Here is a 12,609-nt window from a genome sequence, read left to right as displayed (position 1 = left end):
TGAGTCTGCGGAAACCCTCCAAAGCAACCTTCTCCTTTTTCTCCTCCTCTATGCAGTTCAGAAGTCAAACTGTATGCAGCACTGTTGATACTACCTGGGCAACGTTTAGAAAATAACTTCAATAGCAGCAACAACACGAATTGAAACACATGGAAAAATCAAATCAGAAGCTCAAATGAAAGAGTATATACTTCTTCAACCGGTGTATTGCTCTTATTGTATGCCAATCATCACACGCCACACGCGGAGAAAGATGTATTTCTGTAACAGGCATGGAATGCAAAGCAGAAGGATTCTCATATGCACGTCTGAAACTTCAGATGAAGTAGAATGCAATTGAGGCTCTCTTTTTTTTCCAATGATAAGCACTGTGAAGGACATCCTTGAGAAGGGAATCATTTATCACCTTCCCTCACTAAGATGGTGCAAATTCAAGACATGCAAACATGATAATCTTGTCTGAGGAGAAATATTTGATTTATATTTCTTAGAAATACATTTGATCCGGTAACAATTACATTCAATCATATTAACCAAATAAAGAAGCAACTTGTACCTAAAAAAGAAGAGGTTACAGAAAAGGCTGACAAATTACAAGTAACCAACCCCTTTCTTCATTCATTACATGCCATTAGGGGGAAAAAAGAAAAGCTTATATGGATACTTATCTTCTGTAAAAGACAGTTAAGAGGAGCTAATCCCTCTCATCTCCTACCCAATTGTCCTTTTCTTTAGGTCCTGTTGGCCCTTCTTCACCATATAGCTCTGTCGGAAACCGATTGAACATGCCCTCGACAGAGAACCTGATTGTAACTGGCAGAAGACTGATAATCTTTTCCAGTTCTGCTCTAGAGTTATATACAACCTTGGGACCCCATTCTCTCATATAGTTAACCCAGCGTGGCTCCACTACACCGCCAAGATACTCTGCTGCTGCAATCTCGTATTTGATGCTAGAATCCACAAAAAGGCTGCTTCGAGCAGCATCATTCCTTATGCCTATTCCTAACTTGTTTGATCCTTGAAGGTACACCCCAGTGTGTGGGAAGCTTGCATGCCTACTACTTGATGAATAAACTACAGCTTTATTTCCTTCAATATACTCCAAATCATGGGCAGCCACCCATTCACCGTTGCTGTGCTGAGAAAAGTAGATACTCCACAGTTCACCAGTAAAATTGTTAATCCTGAGAGTAAAATGCTCCCAGTCACCAACATGTTGTCCAATCTTTCCAAGGGATACGCTTTTCATACCAATCTTTAGAGTAGCATGACCATTGAAGGGACAAAAAACCCACATTGCAATATCAGAAAATGTTCCTCCTAGTGCAGGCTTCACATGTACATACAACTCTGCGCTTTCTATATTTCCAACCTTGACATAATATCTCCTGCCATCATTTGGCAAGTCTATCCAGAATTCACCATCATTCGACCCACCAGAAGGCAAGTTTGAGCCATTAGAATCAATAGCTTCATCCATTACAAAGCCCCTTCTGTACATGAGAGCTCCATTTTCGAAGAACCATGACACTGCAGAGGGCAGATAAATTTCATCCGGGTGAAAGAAAACAGTAGGTCCATAATTTTTAATAAGCGCATGGACCTGGTCTAGATTGGGCATAGCCTTCGGAGAAGGATTGACATTCTTCAATCAGTAAACATTCAGTTTATCTCCAGAATTCCAGAATGTACTGCAGAAAAACGTCCCAACAGCCACACCTTTCTCCAACATGCCCCGCTTACAAGGCCTTACATTCCAGACCTGAAAGGAGGATAATTCAAGCATCAAAGAACAAGTTTCACAGACTTCAGTAAGATCAGCAACTACATATCTCATAGTTTTATAGCCATTTGGTGGACATTGTTAAAATGTATCTCCAAAACCATTGTTGTAAGTATATATATACTTATATACATAGAGATGCATATACATATATATCATATATGTATACGTATCTCTCTATATAAATAAATAAATATATATACCCAAAAGGGTATTATTGTAATTTCCCATCTTGCGCATATTCCACTTGGAATATGTTGTAATTTCTTTTCTTTTATTTTTTTTGTATTTCTTTTTTCTTTTTTCTTTTTATTTTTTCATAAAGGTACATTGGGGGTCCCCCCAATAGAGTCGTTGGGGACCCCCCAACGGTCACAAATGTGACCGTTGGGGGCTCCTTAACGACTCCTTTGGGAGCCCCCCTCTTGTACCCCTTTGCTCTTGTATAAATAGGGGTGTTCCCCCTTATTATTTCTTAAGTTTGAGAGCCTCAAGCATTTGCTCTTTTCTATAAAATACATACCTTAGTGCATGTTTGCTACCTTTACGTTTTTTTGCGTATTTTGTTGAAGTGTTGTGAGAGTGCCTTTGTGCACATCTTTTATAAAGTATTTGTGCTTGTATGCGTATTGTCTCTTCGTAGACATTTTCACATGGCATCAGAGCAAGGTTGGTGATAGAGGATCGTGGAAATCTTCTTTTTTTGAGTGTCTCGAAAAGCATGCCTTCAGATATTTGAAGTTTGAAGTGGTGGATCTTGCTTCTCAAATATTTTAGAAGAATCTTGTGCAAGTTAGAATTTGAAATATTGTGTTGGTACACATTTTCTCTCTTCCCTTCTACTCCTTAATGGGCGAAAAAGAGTCTCATTTTGCTCTTGGCTTCAAATTAAATGGGTCCAAGTATCATGTTTGGGCCGAAAACATGAAGGCTCATATAAAAGGAAAGAGGCTATGGGGTTATGTGCAAGGCACAATTCTGGAACCGGAACCCAAAATTACCGTGGTAAACGAAAGTGAAATCAAGATTCTTGAGGGGGAAGAAAGAATCAAATCCCTTGAAGAGTACTCTAAGAAGCACGATGAATGAAAAATGAAAAATTTCAAAATTCTTTCTTGGTTCTTTTCATCCGTGAAAACTAAGATTAATGCCAACATTATTAAGTTCAAAAAAGCATCGGAAGCTTGGCATTATCTTGAGAAAATGTATACATCAAGGGATCTATCTCATAAGTATTATCTTCAAAAGAAGGCTCTCTTTCTTACTCAAGGTGAATTGACTATTAGAGAATATTTTGCCGATCTTTCCTTTATTTGGGACGAGCTTGCCATGCTTGAACCAAAATGGAGTAGAGAGGCAATTGAACTCCGTCACAAGCAACTTGAAGATGATCGGTTCTTCAACTTTTTGAATGGGCTATGGCCCGAATTTGAGCAAATAAGGTCATCTCTTCTATCCTCGTTTACTCCTTCCTCTCTTGAAGATGTACTCACCAAATTAAGTGGTGAGGAGACTCGTATGAGTTTATGTAAACAAGGATCAAATGTTCTTACGGTTTTTTGTAATTATGAAGAAAACAATGAGGTCAATGTCGTATCAAGACCCAGAAACAATGTAAAAACTTATCGCCATCCTCACTTTAAACCACAAAATCAAGGTGAAAATGGTGGACAAAGAGAAAAAAAGAACTATAGCAAAATTATTTGTCATTTCTGTAAAGAACCGGGGCATATCAAACCCATATGTTCCAAATGAAAGAATCTTCTCGCAATGGCTACCACCAGTGTATCACAAAAGGAGGAGGCATCTTCAAGTGAGTCACTCTCTATAAATCAAATAGTGGAAGCCCTTCAACCTCTCCTCAAGGGAGCTACCTCCGGTGCTGCCGTATCCACTTCTTCCTCTCCAGGTAAAGTCTCTTGGCTTTTGGACTCCGGTGCATCCTTTCATATGTCCCCAAACATTTTTTTGCTTTTCGATTACTCAAAAAATGTTTCTCCATCTTTTGTTTCCACTGCGAATGGAACCTCTCTTGAAATTAAAGAAATAAGTAATTTTGAAACTCAAGATTTTTTTATTCCAAAAATTAGATTTATACCTAAACTAAACCTAAACCTTCTCTCTGTTTCTAAACTCTCAGACCATGGTTGCGATATTAAATTCTTTTGTGATAAATGTTTAATACAGGATCATCGGTCCGAGAAATTGATTGGGGAAGGCTTTAGAAAGGGAGACTTATACTATATGGAATCTCTTCAAGTTCCATTTTTTTTTGTAATGCTACCCAACACAAAGATATAAATGCGTGGTACAAAAGACTTGGTCATCCTAATATCACCAAGTTATTTTATTTACATTTTGCAAAAGACCTATGTAAAAGCTCATTTTCTTGTAATGACTGTATTCTCGGAAAAATGTGAAGTTTACCTTTTGGGCAAAGAACTATGTTCTCTTCTAAAACTTTCGAAATTGTTCATTCAGATGTTTGGGGACCCGCACCTGTTGCTTCAAAAGGAGGCTTTTCTTATTATGTCATTTTTGTGGATGATTTTTTCAGATATTTGTAGATATATTTTCTTAAGTTCAAACATAAAGTTTTTTCGTGTTTCAAAACTTTTCATTCAATGATCAAGAATCAATTCAACAGTAACATAAAGATATTTAGAAGTGATTCTGGAGGAGAATATCTCTCCAATCAATTTAAGGTATACCTTGAAGATCACCAAATTGTTCACCAAAAGGTCTTGTCCTAAAACTCCTCAACAGAATGGGTTGGCCGAAAGAAAACATAGGCACATCATTGAGACCACTAAGACCCTTCTTATATCCCAAAACATTCCTAAAAACTTTTGGGTTGAAGCAGCTCTTGCTTCTGTTTATCTAATAAATCACTTACCATCTAAGATATTAGGGAAAATATCTCCTTTTGAGGTATTACATAAGCTTGAACCTGATTATAATAGGCTACGAGTCTTTGGGTGTAAGTGTTTTATACTTACGGATAAGAATGACAAGCTCTCTCCCAAGGCTATTCCTTGTGCCTTTCTTGGATATTCCGAAACTCAAAAAGGGTTTCGTTGTTATGACCTTCAAGATGATAAGTTATGTCTCTAGAAATGTAACTTTTTTAGAAAATGAAAGTGGCTTTGAAAAAAATGTTTCTCAACAAGAAAATTTTGATTATTCCTTCCTATTTGACTTATTGTCTAGTAATGATGATATATCTAGTGATGATGATGTATCATCAAACCATGATGAGGAAAATGATGGTGATGTTGATGAACATAACTCACTCAATGAACAAGAAAGTAGAATTTCAAGTGATCCTATAACCTACTTTCGTAGAAACCAAGACACCTTTAGAAGTGCTATTGACCAATATAGTGAGCTTGTTCCTACCCTCGATCACAGAAAATCTGAAAGGAATAGGAGACCTCCAACTCGTTTTGTCTCTTTTGATTCTTTTTCATCCCGATATAGGGCTTGTCTTAGTGCCATTCACTCTTAGTTTAAACTGAGAAATATTGAAGAAGCTAAAAAATGTATAGAATGACAAGAAGCTATGCAAAATGAACTTAATGCTCTTAAGAAGGCTGAAACTTGGGATTTCCAAACTCTACCCATAGGAAAGAAAACTATAGGTTGTCGATGGGTTTTTAAGGTTAAAACTAAGAGCGACAGATCTCTGGAAAGGTATAAAGCTCACTTAGTCGCAAAAGGGTATGGGCAAGAGTATGAAATTGATTATAAAGAAACTTTTGCTCCTGTGTGCATCTATTAAAAATTGGAACATTTTTCAAATGGATGTGAAAAATGCATTTTTAAATGGTGATCTTAATGAAGAAGTGTATATGGATGCCCCACCAGGCATGGAGATTCCTAAAGATAAAGTTCTTCGTCTTCGAAAGGCCCTCTATGGTTTGAAACAGGCCCCCAAAGCCTGGCATGACAGGTTTACCAGTGTAATGCTGAAAAATGGTTTTTCTTCATGTTATACTGATACTGCTTTATTTACTAGAAAATCTAATGCAGGGATTGTGATACTATTACTCTACGTTGATGACATACTAATTACAAGTGATGATGTTCAAAGAGTCAAGGGTATTAAGTCCGTCTTGACTTCAAAATTTGAGATGTCAGACTTGGGTTTTCTGACATATTTTCTTGGAATTGAGGTTTCTTATTCTCAACGAGGTTATTTCCTATCTCAATCTAAACTTGCTTGTGAGATTATTAGCAGGTCAAGGATTTCTGATGACAAAGTTTGTGAAACTCCTGAAGTCGTGGGATCAAAAATGAAGATTGACGACGGTGTTTCTCTAACCGATCACACTCTTTATAGGCAGTAGGTAGGCTCTTTGATGTACCTTAGCATTACTCGACCCGATTTGTCACATGCTATCCACATCGCCAGTCAGTTTCAGCACGCTTCCACAACCGTTCATATGAGTGTTGTTCTTCGCATCATCAGATACTTGAAGGGCACAATGAATAAAGGAGTATTTCTATCTTCTTCTAATGAATTAAAATTACTTGCTTATATTGACTCAGATTGGGGAGGTGACCCTAGTAACCGTCACTCCACCACTGACTTTTGTGTTTTCTTAGGCGACTCTTTGATTTCATGGCGATGTAAAAAGCAACAGAAGGTCTCTCTGTCATCCACTGAAGTCGAATATAGAACCATGGCATCCACTACCATGGAAATTGTATGGATTCGATGCCTTTTGGAAGATATGGGAGTGCTTATGAGAGAACCAACAAAGCTATGCTGTGACAATAAAAGTGCAATCTATATTGTCAAGAATCACACCTTTCACTAGCGAACAAAGCATATAGAGATGGACTGCCATTATGTGAGGGAAGAATACTTGAAGAAGGTCATTGATCTACCATACATGACGTCTAAGTATCAACTTGCGGACTTCTTCACAAAAGCTCTTTGTTCACCCAGATTTCATTTCCTTCTTGACAAACTTGCGGTTATCACACTGTAAGTTTGAGGGGGGGTGTTAAAATGTATCTCCAAAACCATTGTTGTAAGTATATATGTACTTATATACATAGAGATGCATATACATATGTATCATATATGTATACGTCTCTCTCTCTCTCTCTATATATATATATATACACCCAAAAAGGTATTATTGTAATTTCCCATCTTGCACATATTCCACTTGAAATATATTGTAATTTCTTTTCTTTTATTTTTTTGTATTTCTTTTTTCTTTTTTCTTTTTATTTTTTCATAAAGGTACATTGGGGGTCCCCCCAATAGAGTCGTTGGGGACCCCCCAACTGTCACAAATGTGACCGTTGGGGGCTCCCCAACGACTCCTTTGGGAGCCCCCCTCTTGTACCCCTTTGCTCTTGTATAAATAGGGGTGTTCCCCCTTATTATTTCTTAAGCTTGAGAGCCTCAAGCATTTGCTATTTTCTATAAAATACATGCCTTAGTGCATGTTTGCTACCTTTACGCTTTTTGCGTATTTTGTTCAAGTGTTGTGAGAGTGCCTTCGTGCACATCTTTTATAAAGTATTTGTGCTTGTATGCGTATTGTCTCTTCGTAGACATTTTCATAGACATGGCAACCAAAAGTATCCACTTCCATAACGGTTTGCCCCATCCCACCCATTTGTGCTCCAAATCAAAATATAGTTTAGTGGTCTCTGCAGTGCAGGAGATTTTGATACCACATACTGGTTGCCTAAACTTAGCGGCATAGCAAGACCCTTGTCTTCTTTGGAGGACCCTAAATCTCTAGCCATCAGAAGAAACCCTCGCAATGGTTCATCATTTGGCTGGCCATAGTAGCCAAGACTGAAGAAACCATCAGGTATCCTTACTGGCTTATAAAATGTAATACCCTGATTCTTTCTCTTTAGCAAGGTACAACTCCAAATTTTTTCAAACTCAGTTACCTGAGCAACTTTTATTTCTCCTATATGTATTCTTCCTGTAGCAAAGCCTTCTCCTCAGCATTAATATATATGTTTAAATGCTCAATCAGTTCTATGAATGCACATCAAGATGATTGTGAATGTCAACGGCAAAATATAACCAATGAATGCAAATCAAGATGATTGTGAACACAAAGGTCAAGATACAAACAAATGGATCGCAGCATCATAATAACTAAAAATTAATGGCTAGTGAAGACCACACTCTGTTATGATATGCTATTGTTGCTAAGGAGAGAAAAATCCAGTTAACCTTCTATGCACTATGGTTTGTGCTGACAAAGGGAGGTATGGTGGCAACAAAGAAGTGCATGCTCGTAATCATTCACCATGTTTCGTTGTTTACTTTTAGTAAGACAAGTACAACCAGCAACTGAAATATGTAAACCAGCAAAATATGTAAACTGGTATGCACCGAGATTTTCAAAGGTTCTTTTTTTGTAAAACTTCACTGTACGGATGCGATCTAGATGCTTGGTTTCATAGAAACAGACTCTTAGATCATCCAATTACGATGTATAAGACAAATTTTAAGGCTTGAAAATCAATGGCTCAAAATTTTTGTAAACATTCAAGCATATGAAATCACATTTCTTGATCCGATTACGATGATCCAACGGGTCGGATCTGGTTTGGACCCAAGTGGATCCGAACCCGGATCTCATTTGAGGTTTGGTACGGGTTTGGACCCATGTTGTCAGAGTCGGTCTGAATCGGCTCATTCACTTGTCATTTTTAAATAATTTAAAAGGTTAATTTTTTTAAATATTTTTTATTGTTTAATAACACGTGTCGGTAAAAAATTGTAGAATCAATTCGATACAGGGTTTTGTTTTTAGGAAAACGATTCATCGAATCCATTTTAAAAACATTCTTGGGATACGGGTTTTATCAGGTCTCCATATATATATATATGTCAACCAAGTGTGTCCTCTATCAACTTTCTCAAAATTTGTGTTCCAAAAGTGTATATGATGATGACATTTTTGAAAAGAGGTTGATTAATTAGTCATGTGCTTCAATGAGAACTGCATGGCATAATCATTAAATGCACCGATATCTTCAAATTATTGTCTTCCACCTATGCATTTTTCTCAGATTCTTTGAAAAAGCCATTTAACTAACGTGAACATTTTATCTTCAAAATACAGATAAAAGGGTTATCCTTCAACTTGGGTATAAAATAGAGGCTATCAGAAGAAAAGAGAAAAGAGCATCTAAAAAGAAATATCAAGCATAACTTGTAGAATATAGATATAACCTCCCTTATTCCTGATTGAAAACTTTTTCTTTGAATAAAAAACCATGTCTTGACAGGAAAAAATGCAATCTTCTTGTGCCTTCCTCTCCTCGCCTGAGAAACTCAAGCATAAGTTCTTCATTTAACACTATAAGAAACTTGAGGATTAGCGACGACCTAAATTCGTCGTTAATCTGCCGCTAATCCGTCGCTAAACAGCTTAGCAACGGATTAGCAGCAAATTAGCGACAAATATCTTTCATCGTGATTTTTTCAATGCTAAATCGCGATGGAATATATTTGTCGCCCATTCCGTCGCTAAGTAGCGACGGACTGTATCTGTCGCCAGTTCCGTCGCTAAGTTGCGACAAAATAACAAATGCCAACATCCGTCGCAAGGTCGTCGTTACTATATGACGACTTTGGTTTGGCGACAGATTTATAGTCGTTGCTACATTCAACGCTAATATTAATTAGTGATGGATATATTCGTCGCTAATCCATCGTAAACAAGGAAAAAAATTTAAAAAATTATTTGAAAATTAAATATTGAGAAAAAATTTCTCGTGATACAATTTATATTTCCTGTACAATTTATATTTTCTGTGAATAAAAAACAAAGTACACATCAAAATACATATAAAAGAAAACTAAAACAATTAATCGATTCACTTTAAAATTCACAAGTTCTAATTATTTACAATTCAACATTTACATTTTTTAAACAAAAAGAAGGTAAAACAAATTCAACACATGAATCTAATGATCGCCAAGATTTTGTTCATCATCTTGTTCATTGTCTTGATCTGTCCCTTCAGCTCCACTACGCTGATTATCGCCAGCAACATACACAAGAAAAGAAAGGTCAGTATTGATAAACAAAATATATTGAAATAAATTATACTCTATATGTGATTCTATCATCCTCATATGTGTTTTAAGGCAGTAAAAAAACTATATATGTTATTTTATCATGCTCATATGTGTTCTAAGGCAGTAAAAAAACTGTATATGTGATTCTATCATGCTCATATGTGTTCTTAAGGTAGTAAAAAAACTTATATGTGATACAATCATACTCATATGTGCTCTAAGGTAGTAAAAAAATGTATATGTGATTCTACCATACTCATATGTGTTCTAAGGCAATAAAAAAACATTATATGTAATTCAATCATGCTCATATGTATTCTAAGGCAGTAAAAAAACTGTATATGTGATTATATCATGCTCATATATGTTCTTAAGGCAGCAAAAAAAACTTATATGTGATTCAAACATGTTCATATGTGCTCTAAGGCAGTCAAAAAAACTGTATATGTGATTCTATCATGCTCATATGTGTTCCAAGGCAGTCAAAAAACTTTATATGTGATTTTATCATGCTCATATGTGTTCTTAGGCAGACAAAAAACTATATATGTGAATATATCATGCTCATATGTGTTCTAAGGCAGTCAAAAAAAATTATATGTGATTCTACCATGCTCATGTGTTCTAAGGCAGTAAAAAACCTATATATGTGATTCTATCATGCTCATATGTGTTCTAAGGCAGGCAAAAAACTGAATATGTGATTATATCATGCTCATATGTGTTTTAAGGTAGTCAAAAAAACTTTATATGTGATTCGACCATGCTCATATGTGCTCTAAGGCAGTCAAAAAACTTTATACGTGATTTTATCATGCTCATATGTGTTCTAAGGCAGGCAAAAAACTGTTTTTGTGATTCTATCATGCTCATATGTATTCAAAGCCAGTAAAAAAATTGTATATGTGATTCTATCATGCTCATATGTGCTCTAAGGTAGTCAAAAAACTGTATATGTGATTCTATCATGCTCATATGTGTTCTAAGGCAGGCAAAAAACTGTATATGTGATTATATCATGCTCATATATGCTTTAAGGTAGTAAAAAAAACTGTATATATGATTCTATCATGCTCATATGTGTTGTAAGGCAGTCAAAAAAATTGTATATGTGATTCTATCATGCTCATATGTGCTCTAAGGCAGTTAAAAGACTTTATATGTGATTCTATCATGCTCATATGTGTTCTAAGGCAGACAAAAAACCATATATGTGATTATATCATGCTCATATGTATTCTAAGGCAGTCAAAAAAACTCTATATGTGTTTCTACCATGCTCATATGTGCTCTAAGGCAGTCAAAAAACTATATATGTGATTTTATAATGTTCATATGTGTTCTAAGGTAGGCAAAAAACTAAATATGTGATTATATCATGCTCATGTGTGTTCTAAGGCAGTCAAAAAAACTTTATATGTGATTCTATCATGCTCATATGTGCTCTAAGGCAGTCAAAAAACTATATATATGATTCTATCATGCTCATATATGTTCTAAGGCAGGCAAAAAACTGTTTTTGTGATTCTATCATGCTCATATGTGTTCAAAGACAGTGAAAAACTGTAGATGTGATTCTATCATGCTCATATGTGCTCTAAGGCAGTCAAAAAACTGCATATGTGATTTTATCATGCTCATATGTGTTCTAAGGCAGACAAAAAACTGTATATGTGATTATATCATGCTCATATGTGTTCTAAGGCAGACAAAAAACTGTATATGTGATTATATCATGCTCATATGTGCTCTAAGGTAGTAAAAAAAAACTGTATATGTGATTCTATCATGCTCATATGTGTTCTAAGGCAGTCAAAAAATTATATATGTGATTTTATCATTCTCATATGTGCTCTAAGGCAGTCAAAAAAATGTATATGTGATTCTATCATGCTCATATGTGTTCTAAGGCAGGCAAAAAAATGTATATGTGATTCTACCATGCTCATATATGTTCTAAGACAGTTAAAAAACTTTATATGTGATTCAATCATGCTCATATGTATTCTAAAGGCAATAAAAAAACTGTTTTTGTGATTCTATCATGCTCATATGTGTTCAAAGGCAGTAAAAAAACTGTATATGTGATTCTATCATGCTATATGTGTTCTAAGGCAGTAAAAAAACTATTTATGTGATTCTATCATGCTCATATGTGTTCAAAGGCAATAAAAATATTATACTGAAATATTATATAAAAGGTCAGTATTGATGAACAAAATATACTGAAATAAATTATATCCAATGCACCTAAGTTAAGGCAATCAAAGTTATATGAAATCTAACAACATGCAATATATCACATAAAACTTTTATACCTGAGCGGCACCTGCAATCGAAGTTCTCCTGTTCTGCAAAAAACTATTGAACTAATCTCAAGAATGTCGGTAATTGTTTCATGGAAGTAGTCACGCATTGTGTCCTTAACGATCTGGCGTACATCATCACCGAAAAAAATAGGATGCATGGAGCTGATGTCGACGGGAGAAGTCTGTGAGCCGTGACTGAAGGAATTGCAACGACTGGTGAGGTGTTCATATTCCTCCCAAACCCGAACACACGACCCTTTTTGGGTTCACCTGTTTCAGTCACCCATGCTGCAAGATCAAATGATGGATGTTGAGTAGAGTCATCGCCATATCGCTCTACCATCTGTTGCTCATATGCCTCCTACAAAATAATGTTTATAGTATGCATTAATAATTAAGAATTATAATGTTTATGATAACTTGTATATTACAATGAT

The 12,609-nt window shown here is 35.7% G+C and overlaps 1 pseudogene; it reads right to left on the bottom strand.

Annotated features, from left to right (window-relative positions):
• Positions 1–694: 694 nt before the first annotated feature.
• LOC149845534 (hypothetical protein At1g04090 pseudogene) lies at positions 695–8,082 on the bottom strand (annotated as a pseudogene).
• Positions 8,083–12,609: the final 4,527 nt, after the last annotated feature.

Source organism: Nuphar pumila, chromosome 2, assembly GCF_984573655.1.
Source record: "Nuphar pumila chromosome 2, dmNupPumi1.hap1.1, whole genome shotgun sequence".
Classification (NCBI taxonomy): Eukaryota; Viridiplantae; Streptophyta; class Magnoliopsida; order Nymphaeales; family Nymphaeaceae; genus Nuphar; species Nuphar pumila.
The sequence above is the reverse complement of the archived record's forward strand: the minus strand, read 5'-3'. Positions and strand labels throughout refer to the sequence as shown.